An 11,148-nucleotide genomic window follows, 5' to 3' on the forward strand; every position below is an offset into this window, starting at 1 on the left:
GATAACTCCACAACATATTCATGACATGATGCACAATCAAATATGATGCATGTCCAGTTAATTTTGCAAGGCATGACAATCATCACAACCAAATACAAAACATTAGGTGAACCTCAATAAGCAACGAGATGCATATTGAGGAAACTCCATATTTGACTATTTTGTTCACTCCCATTTATGTACACAAGTATATTAAATGTTAATAAACATGGCAAGAGGTGAAGCATAAATAAACTATCTATCTAGGCATTTTAAATGAGGTGGGAAACTACTTATAGTATTTTCGAAATGACCCCATATGTTAATTTCAAAATTGGTCCAAATCTGAACTAACCATATTTTATATTTATTAAACAGGGAAACAAAATGCACCAAGTGATTCTACATGTTATTCTATGCGACTTACATAGTTGACATGATGCACAACAATTGATCTCATAACAAGAAATTGAATAGAAGGATGCATCACTAGGAAATAAGCTCACAAGATGGATACTTGAACACAATTTCATATTTAGGGAAAATAACAGTTTTTCACATCATAGTTTTATTCTGAAGGCATACTCGTAGCAAGAAAAACACATGCTACAAGACATATCATGTCATGAAAAGTTATAGCATGGTAGTAGGCATGATGCACTTCATTTCATTCTATACTAGCAAGGTATAATTATGCACACAATCATATCTAGCATCAACACAACATTGCATTCTGAAATAATCAGATTCACAAACATAGAAAAATTAACATGGTGCCAGGAATATCCATCTTAGCAGATTGACATGTTTGACCACAAAATTAACTAGGATGCAAAACCTATATTTGAAAACCAATGGCACAAACTAACAGAGGATAACATGCTTTACAACTCACTCCATTCAAAGGGGATTTAGATTAATGGCAATTGACATGTAAAATAGCAAAAATATGGCATATTCTAGACTTATAAGTATTTTGGACCCTCAAAACAGCAACATTTTTATTGCACGTTCAGAGGATGAAGACTCCAGCTCCGGTGACATACTCTATTTCGAACTCTGGTCCTTCCATGTCTGCTGAATAATATAACTAGTGGCAAGCCAATGAGTACTTTGAATGTAGTCGCAAACAAGCCATGATATGAACAATGCAATTGGTAGAATAACAAGTAAAATGCAGTTTTGGTGGATAGCACCTTAACGGTAAGTAAACATGTTCATGCATGTGCAACATAAGCTAGAGGGTATTTAGAAGAACAGGTTACAGATATCAATATATCCGTTATGGGCTGAACACTGCGAGTTCACCCGATATGCCAAGTCACCAAACTTGGTTATCACAACTCTTTCTCAGATAACACCATTAAACACACTAACACATGGTTAATGCGGAAACGACTGGACGTAGTTTATGCAGCACCACCCAACCGTCCGTGACCGTCGACACGTCTATTCGAATAGTTTTACACTCTGCAGAGGTTGTATGTTGTACCCACGAGATCCGAGAAACTTCCATGCCATCCAAGACTCGCGGTATGTAACATACCTGAGGTAAGTACCCGATCATTGCTTTTCCCCTGACGGTACTAGACAAAGAGGTCCACTCGATTGGTACCCAACCCACATGATGTACGTCTTACGAGCATCGACTCTGGATAGTATCATCCATGCGGGGACCAACGGTTTGCCCGGAACACGCAAAAATGACATAGTAGTCCTACCTGGCACGAGCCCATCATGAGAGTGACCACACATCACTCCTGCCACTAGTAATGTGGCTCTTTGCTAGCACCAACTAGAGTAATCAACAAAGCCCCGTCACATAGAAGGGGTAACGTGCTCGCACATGTAAGGTTGGGACGGTCAACACATCATAAATCTATTCCTATTTCCGAAACAACTCACAGGAAAATACACCCAGTGCACCACTTCACCAAAAGTGGCCACCTAACTCATCATCACCCTCGGGCATTAGTGGCACCCGATCGGATTTTCGTAAACCTTTGACATATACCATCATCATGCTCATGCTTCTACTATGCTTAGCTCTACTTGTCAACATGATATTAGCGTGACCCTCATAGGTGGTAGGATCATGCTCAAAATGCAAATTCTCCGGAGGAGCCATGGGTAACATCACTTTAATGATTTACCGAATATTCATGATCGCATGCAACGGTAGTATTTTCTTTACTAGCATGCAATATAACATATGCTCAAACATGGTCAAAGGGCTTGTTGCCTTGATCATCTAAGTATCCTGGGTCTTCGGGGTCTTCAAGTCCAACTCCTTCATCAAACGTGGTTTCTATTGTCGTAATAAATAAAAAGAATTAAGTAGCGCACTCAAAAACAGTCCACAAACTCACTTTAAAAATGTTGTCTAAGTATGATAAATCCGCATTGTTATTTTAAAAATATTTGTCTCTAGTTTTAGTGAATGTAATATTTTTAAAATCATTTTAATAGAAGCAAAAGTATTCAATTAACCCTTTTTAATTATTACAAAATAGAAAGGTTGTTTCAAAAATTGCACAAAGGTTGTGTTAAATACTACTCATTTTTTAAGATTTATGCTGGAAAAATAACAAAAATATATTGGACAATTTTTTTTATAAAAATCTTCCAAAAACAGATTTAACAGAAAACGAAAAAGGGGTTGGGGCTCAGGCCTCGCTTTTCCTGTGGCTTGGGCCGGCCTAGGTAGCCGGCCAGCCAGCCCAAGCTTGCGTGTGGCCAGGTTCAAACCTAATGCATGGGCCCCTTCGGTTAGTGGCAGAGAAGAGAGGGTGAGAGACAAGAGCCACCGACAGGTGAGCCCCATCTGTCGGGGTCGTCTTCCACCTTGGGACAGAAAGGAGGAGAGACACGTCGGCGAGGCTATCGACGACCTCAAGCCAAACCAAAGGCAGGGATGGGTTCAGCTCACTGTCGCCTACCTGCTGGTGGTCGAGGGGTCGATGGGGAGTGCTTGGTTCACTGGCGACGAGGTGGCCACGGCGGATCTGTTTTGGGAGGTCGAAGAACTAGGTGCTACGGGCGTGGATAAGCTCGGGGAGGTGATGGGGAAGCTCCCTGAGGTTGCTAGGATCCCGTAGGAGGCGAAAGGGGCACCGAAGCTTCCCCGTAGCCCCAGAACGACGGAGATCCGAAGCGGTGGGGCCTCGGTCAATCTCGACAACAGGAGATCACTGTGCTCAAATGGAGAGGCTAGGGGTGGAATTCATGCACTTAAGAGGTGGGATGGACGTGCTGGAGCAAGGGGGAGGCCCTATTTATAGGCTCTCGATGGTGTACCGAGCAGGTGGCGCCGGTGGTTTCACAGCAGCTCGCAGGAGGAGCAGTGAGCCTTCGGTGTCGAAACCATGGTATGCGGACGTGGTTAAGGACATGCGTGACCCACTGAGAGAGAGAGAGAGCAAGGAGTAGCACGCACGCGTGGCCAAGGTCTTCTGGTGGATCTGGCACGCGTGGGCACGCGTCGGTCCCGTCAACAGAGCAAGGGAGGAGGGGCCCTGGAGATGCCCTGATGTAGAGAGGTGGTCGGGGACTTGAAATGGCAACAAGGAGGAGGCTTCGGGTGCTCTCAGCAGCGTGCCCAGAGCGCAGTTTTGGCATGCCACGCCATGGTGACACGCTCTGGGGCGCTTTTGGCCTTGTCTGGGTTGTCCTAGGGCTTGGCCTGAAGATACCTAGCCGTTTTGGAGCCGAGGGGCTCACTGTTGCCCATGGGAGCAGAGGAAAGAAGAGATTCCAGTGCTGTACCATAAATTAGAATGTGGACTTTGGGGCCTTCTGCTTGGATTCAACGAGGGGCCACTCTCGTGCAGTTGGGGAGTGGGTCTGGCTACTTGGTCAAAGAGTTTGGAGGGAAGAGCTTACGTGTGGAGTGGGGTAGGGGCTGCTTTTCTAATATGGCAGAAGGTGTTTGACAGGTGTTTGGGTTAGCAACACCCCACCACTGTGGTGAGAGTTAACACGATTAACTTTGATGCAGAAATAAGGTACTCCACCAAGTTTGAGCTTGAAATTACCCCCCAAATGGCAGATCTGCCCCTTCCAAAGGGAATGTGGGTACATTACTTCCTTCAAATCCCATTTTTGGCAGAGGCTCCTCATTTGGGGTGTTGAACAATCCTGCAAAGTTTCAACCCATTTGGTTAAACTTTGCAATGTAGAGGTGTTTCAACTTCGTTCTCAACAGGAAGGGGGTTTGGATTATTTAGTGAACCAAATCACCTTGGAATGAGGTGAAGCTTTATGTGGCCTCTAAATATAGCTTGGGAAGGTTGCTCGAATTTTATGGGATTTTATTGGAAATATTTCCTTTGGCAATATTCCAAAGATCAAAACATACAAAATATGTTTTCAGGGCTTTACTCAAATATCTTGAATATAAATAGGGGTTGAAAATCTTATGTATGGAATATATATGTCCTCCGAGTAACTAGAAATTTTCTTAGATTTTTCTAAGGCAGAAAAGTAATTTTCCATATAGGAATATCATTTCTAGCGTCATAAATGGACATGACAATAAAAAAGGAAAATAATTTATAAAATAATTATTTTATGGTTTTGGAGAGTTAAAATAGTTTTAAAACCAGATCACCAACTTTGGGCAAGAGTACTCCCTTGCCATTAAGGGCTTGTAGTGCAACCCAAAGCGGGGTTTGAAATAGTGAGAAATAAGAAAATGATTTTTGGAAATATTTATATTATGGAAAATATGGTTTTTGATATCACTCAATCAAGCATACCAGCATACAATGGCATAAAATGATGGCATTCATATCATTAGTTTTTGAACAGTTTTAATAAACTTCAAATTTTTTAACTACAGTGAAGGTGAGGTGAAAACATGGTGTAACAGACTTATCCCCCTTACAAGAATCTCATGCCCAAGATTCCTAAGCTAGGTTCTAAAAAGGTACGAAAATTCAGATCGGAGATAGTTTTCACGCTCCCATGTTGCTTCTCCTTCGGTGTGGTTGCTCCACTGAACCTCGAAATACTTGATGGTGGGACTTCTGGTGCAATGCTCTGCTTCATCCAACGTGCGGATCGGCCTCTCACAACAAGTGGGATCTGGCTGGAGGTCAATGGCCTCATGGTCAATGTCCTTATAATGGTCTGGACGGGTCGACGCTTGCAGACACTTACGGAGTTGCGACATGTGGAAGACTTTGTGCACACCCGAAAGTTCTAGAGGTAGTTCCAATTGATAAACAACTTCTCCACGCCTTGCCGTGATCTTAAAAGGTCCAACGAACCTTGGAGCAAGTTTGCCCTTGACGGGGAAATGCTTGGTTCCCTTGAGAGGTGTGACACGGAGGGACACCTGATCTTCGAGGTTGAACTCCAATTCTATGTAGTGAGAATCCTCATAGCTCTTTTCGTGCGACTTGGCTGCCTTCAAGTTTTCTCGGACATGGTGCACCTTATCTTCTGCCTCTTGCAGAACTTCCAGCCCGAAAATCAATCCTTCCCCGGTTTTGGATCAGTTGAGCGGGGTGCGGCACTTTCATCTGTATAGCACTTCAAATGGGGCCATCTGAAGAATGGATTGGTAGCCGTTGTTGTAAGAGAACTCAGCGAACGGCAGGCAGTCTTCCCATTTGGCACCATGTGCCAAGACACAAGTGCGGAGCATATCTTCGAGTACCTGATTCACTCTCTCTGTCTGTCCGCCCTTCTGCGTGTGGAAATAGATGCTGAAAGAGAGCTTGGTTCAGAGGGCTTCTTGGAACTTCTTCTAGAATCTTGAGGTGAAGTGCGTTCCTTGGTCAGATACAGTCTCCTTGGGAACTCCATGGAGACTCACTATACGATGGATATACACGCTAGCCAACTGGCAACCATCATAAGTGTTGTTGACTGGAATGAAATCCGCCACCTTGGTCAGGTGGTCGACAATGACCCATATGGAATTGTTCCCTTTGCCTGATCTGGGCAGACCAGTGATGAAGTCCATGCCGACCTTGTCCCACTTCCATTCGGGCACTTGGAGAGGTTGTAGTAGTCCAACAGGTCCTTGGCGTTCAGCCTTGACCCTTTGGCACACGTCGCACTTGGCAAGGTAAGACGCTATTTCCCTCTTCATGCCATGCCACCAGAATTTTTCTTGGAGTTCTTGATACATCTTGGTGCCACCGGAGTGAATAGAGTAGGGTGTGTCATGGGCTTCCTGCAGGATCATATACTTGAGTTCCTCCTTGTTGGGTATGCATAAACGTTTCCCAAACCACAGTAGTCCTTGGTCATCCACCGAAAATTCTGGGGCATTGCCTTCCTCGATCTTCTTCTTGATGCATTTGATGCTATTGTGTCCCTTCTGGGCCTCCTTGATGTCGTCTGCCAGCGTGGATTTGACATCGAGGTTGGCTAGGAATCCTGGTTCAACTAGCTCCTGCCCGAAGCTTTCTATCTCTTCGTACATGACGGGTATCCTTTCCTTGAGAATAACATTCAAGTTGCTGACCTTCTGGCTTAAGGCATTTTCCACCACATTGGCCTTACCAAGGTGGTATTGAATGTTGAGATCGTAGTCTTTGATTAACTCCAACCATCTTCGTTGCCTCATACTCAATTCCCTTTGAGTAAAGATATACTTCAGACTTTTGTGGTCAGTGTATATTTCACATCGTTTCCCCACAAGGTAATGTCGCCATGTCTTCAGGGCATGCACTACTGCTGCCAACTCGAGATCATTGGTGGCATAGTTCTCCTCATGCGGGCCCAGTTTCCATGGAAAATTTGCCACGCCCCTGCCGTCTTGCATTACGACTCCACCGAGGCTGGTTCTGGTGGCATCGCAATATATCACAAACTCCTTGCTGATATCTGGAGTAGCCAATACTGGGGCGGTAGTTAATCTCTCCTTCAACTACTGGAAGCTTGCTTCACACTCCGGTGTCCATTCAAACTTTTTGCCTTTCTTCAAGAGCTGAGTCATGGGTCGAGCGATGTGGGAGAATCCTTCTACGAACATGCGGTAATATCCCGCGATCTGAGGAAGCTCCTAACTTCCTTCACATCGATTGGTGACTCCCAATTGGTTACCGTGGTAATCTTGGAAGGATCGAACTCCAATCCGTTTACCATCATGGTATGACCCAAGAATCCAACTTCGTGTAGCCAGAATTGGCATTTGCCGAATTAAGCATAAAGTTTGTGCTCTCGAAGCTTCTCCAGCACTAGCCTCAAGATTTGGATTTGGAGAAGATTAATGTGTCATCGATGAAAACAACGACAAATTTGTCCAGGTATGCCATGAAGACCTTGTTCATGAGGTACATGAAGTAGGTATGCCATGTGCACTCGTATAGACCGTACTTGGTCACGAATGCAGTGTTGGGTATGTGTTCGGGTCGGATCTTCAGTTGGTAAAATCCAGATTGGAGATCGATCTTGGAAAATACGTTGGCTTCATTTAACTGGTCAAACAAGTCTTCAATCTTGGGGAGTGGGTACTTGTTCTTGATTGTGACTTCATTGAGAGAACGGTAATCGACGCAGAGTCTGATAGTCCCATCCACTACTGGAATTCATAAATTTGCCGTCTGCTTGGCCTTTGCCGTCAGCTGACACATGGCAAAGGTATTCTTTGCCGTCAGCTGTCACAGTGCTGACGGCAAAGAGGTGGCAGATGGAAAAAGATTATTTTGCCATCGGCCACTTCTTTGTCGTCCGCTGGCCGACGGCAAAGAAGCCCTACGCGGACGGCAAAGAGAGGGCGGACGGCAAAGACCCCCCCCCCAACGGCCGAAACGCCACCCCACACACCCCTCCCCTTTGCCGTCTGCTTGGGGCCCTTTGCCGTCCGCCTGGGAGCGCGGCGGACGGCAAAGGTGACGGCGGCCCACCAACCCAACCCCCATCCGGTGCCCCCCGGGACCTTTGCCGTCGGCCTTGGGGGCCTTTGTCGTCAGCCTAGGAGCGCGGCGGATGGCAAAGTCCCGGCAGCCTTGCCACGTCCACGCGCACCCCCGCCCCCCTCCAACCCTTCCCACGTAGCCCGTTGCTCGAATCCCTGCCCCGCGCCGCCGCCTGCCGACGTCCCGCGCCGCCGCCTGCCCTGCGCCTGCTGTCTACGCCGCCGCTGCCCCGCGCCGCCGCCTGCCCCGCGTCGCCGCCGCCCCGCACCGCCGCCTGCCCCGCGCCGCTCCTACTCCCTGCCCCGCGCCGCCGCCTACCCCGCGCCGCCACTGCCCCGCGCCGCCGCCTGCCGCCGCCTGCCCCGCGCGGCCGCCTGCCCCGCGCCGCTCCTCCTCCCTGCCCCGCGCCGCCGCCTGCCGCCGCCTGCCCCGCGCCGCTCCTCCTCCCTGCCCTGCGCCGCCCCTCCTACACCGCCCCTCCTGAGCCGCCCCTCCTCCCTGCGGCACCCCTCCTCCCTGCGCCTCCTCCCTGCGCCGCCCCTCCTCCCTGCGGCACCCCTCCTCCCTGCGCCTCCTCCCTGCGCCGCCCCTCCTCCCTGCACCGCCCTTCCTCCCTAGGTAAATTTATTTCTGTTTTTTTTTTTTTCTCTTTTGTCATTTTTAGGTTCACGGTAATTAGTTTGTGGTAATTAGTTTGTTAGGTTATACTATATATACTAATTGTTTATGGTAAAATTAATGACACGAGGATGATAACATTAGTTGTCAAGCATGATGTGTTTTTTTGGTTTTGTTTCTATTTAAAGGTATTTGTAGTTTGAAAACGCCGATGTGTTCTGTGTCACACATGTGATACTTATTATGTACAAAAAATATTTTTTTCTCATAGTACCTCTTCATCGGAATGGCTAAAAAACAATATATTTTTTGACTCGGGACTACTGATGATGTGTTTCAAGAAAAAAGTGGTGTCATTAGAAAAGAAAAAGGTTTAGGGTTGAGCACATTATTCTATCTTCGAAGATCGACCCGGTACCCTCCCAAAAAAAAAGATCGCCCCGATCCAGCTGATTCATGAGCACAGCGACGTGGGAAGCACTATGTTGTGGTGTGTGTCCTTCCACCGGACAAAGCAATGAAATTTTGAAACATCGACGCGGCGCCGGACCAGGCGTTGACGGCGGAGGAGACGGCCATGCTCTCCAAAAGCGGGCCGGTCAGGTAGCTGATGAAGTTGGAGGAGATGCCGTAGTACGCGAACCCCCGACCCCCCGACCCCCGACGCCACTGACCCCTGACCCCCGACGCCACTCACCCTCGACCCCCGACCGTGACGCCACTGACCCCCAACTCCCGAGCCCGGACACCTCTTTGGCCTCTTGTTGACCGAAAAGACCCCAACCCCCGACGCTAGTGACCCTCAACCCCCGACAACACTCACCCTCGACCCTCGATCCCCGACCCCGACCCCCGACGCCACTGACCACCGATCCCCGACGCCCGACGCCACTGACCCTCGACCCCCGACCCTCGACCCCCGACAACACTCACCCTCGACCCCCGACCCCCGACGCCACTGACCCCCGACCCCCGACGCCCGACGCCACTGACCCTCGACCCCCGACCCCCGACCCCCGACAACACTCACCCTCGACCCCCGACCCCCTACCCCGACACCCGACGCCACTGACCCCCGACCCCCGACGCCCGACGCCATTGACCCTCGACCCCCGACCCTCGACCCCCAAGAACACTCACCCTCGACCCCCGACCCGCTACCCCGACCCCCTACGCCACTGACCCCCGACCCCTGACGCCCGACGCCACTGACCCTCGACCCCTGACCCCCGACCCCCGACAACACTCACCCTCGACCCCCGACCCCCGACCCCGACCCCCGACGCCACTGACCCCCAACCCCCGACCCCCGACACCTCTTCGGCCTCTAGTTGACCGAAAAGACCCCAATCCCCGACGCCAGTGACCTTCGACCCCCGATGACACTGACCCACATAGTTATGAGTTAGGTCATATAGTTATGTTAATTATAAAAACATCATATTTGTGTTGATCAGGTGAATTTCAATGTGCAGTTGTCCGACGACCTCCACGTGCGTTGGACGAGCTCCGCCCTTGCGTTGTTGGTGAGCACAAATGACTTCTCCTCCTACCCCCTTAATTTGCTCTGTCCCGGTCTTCGTGCCGACGAAACTTGCTAGCTATAGGTTTCTTCAATCAAGAGTATGCGTGACCAGTATGCGTCTCCCATTCGAAGGGGCGACATCTATAAATATGCATTTCTTTGCATATTTATAACCGCCATCCTTTCGAATTGTCCAACATTATCCATGGACAGCCCGAGTATGTGTAGATTGGGTTTGTTTTCCCGTATGCTGTGCTCCGGATCCGATGCGGAATTTCGTCAGTGACTCCCCTGTTGTTCTCCGGGTACACATCCTCTCTGCTTATTGCCGAGACGTGCATCAGGAGAATAGCGGGGAGGTGCTGTCGAAATTCTGCGTCGCATCTGGAGCAGAGCATGGGAAAACGAACCCAGTCTACACATATTCGGGTGGGATTAGGACCTATCTTTACCTATTAGCGTGTAGGTTGCATGGTGTAAGTGCATCTAGTGCCCCTTAGTGATTTTGCTGGTTTGAAGACTTATAGGTTAGGTATCTACTGTGTTTTTAAGTGTACACAGGATCTATAAGTCATTGAGGAGTTTGAGATATTTGAAGAATATCGACCCCTAAAAATATATGTCTTCAGTTGAAGAAATTGGTCTGAAGCTGAAGAAATGAATCGCGAAGAATCTGCGATGAAATTGATATTCCTCATGAAGATATTGATATTGAGAAGATTGGTGATTCCTGAAGAATATCGTTCTGAAGAAATTGAAGAGTGAAGATTTTCGCTTTCTGTTTTACTTTCTTCGCATTTGATAAATAGGAACACCGTACTGTTAAAGGGGGTCATAGTAACACTATGGAATGGATTTCCTCATGATGCTCAACCCAAGCCAAATTCTACCAAAAGCCTCAAGTGAGGAATATGAGTGACATGAGGACTCTCAAAGTTGAGAGTCCCGACCGTTTCAATAAGCCACGCCAAGTCACTGATCTTATCCGCTCCAACGGTCATATTATTTAAGGGAATTAATGTCAAATCATGTCGGGATGCTCCCAGGCTATAAATAGCCGCCCCCCACAACCACTAGCTGGTTGGCTGCTCCGCTAGAAACTGACACTTGTCATAAGAGCAACCCAATTCCTCAGAGCTTTCGAGAGTAAAT

Source organism: Hordeum vulgare, chromosome 4H (genome assembly GCF_904849725.1).
Source record: "Hordeum vulgare subsp. vulgare chromosome 4H, MorexV3_pseudomolecules_assembly, whole genome shotgun sequence".
NCBI lineage: Eukaryota > Viridiplantae > Streptophyta > Magnoliopsida > Poales > Poaceae > Hordeum > Hordeum vulgare.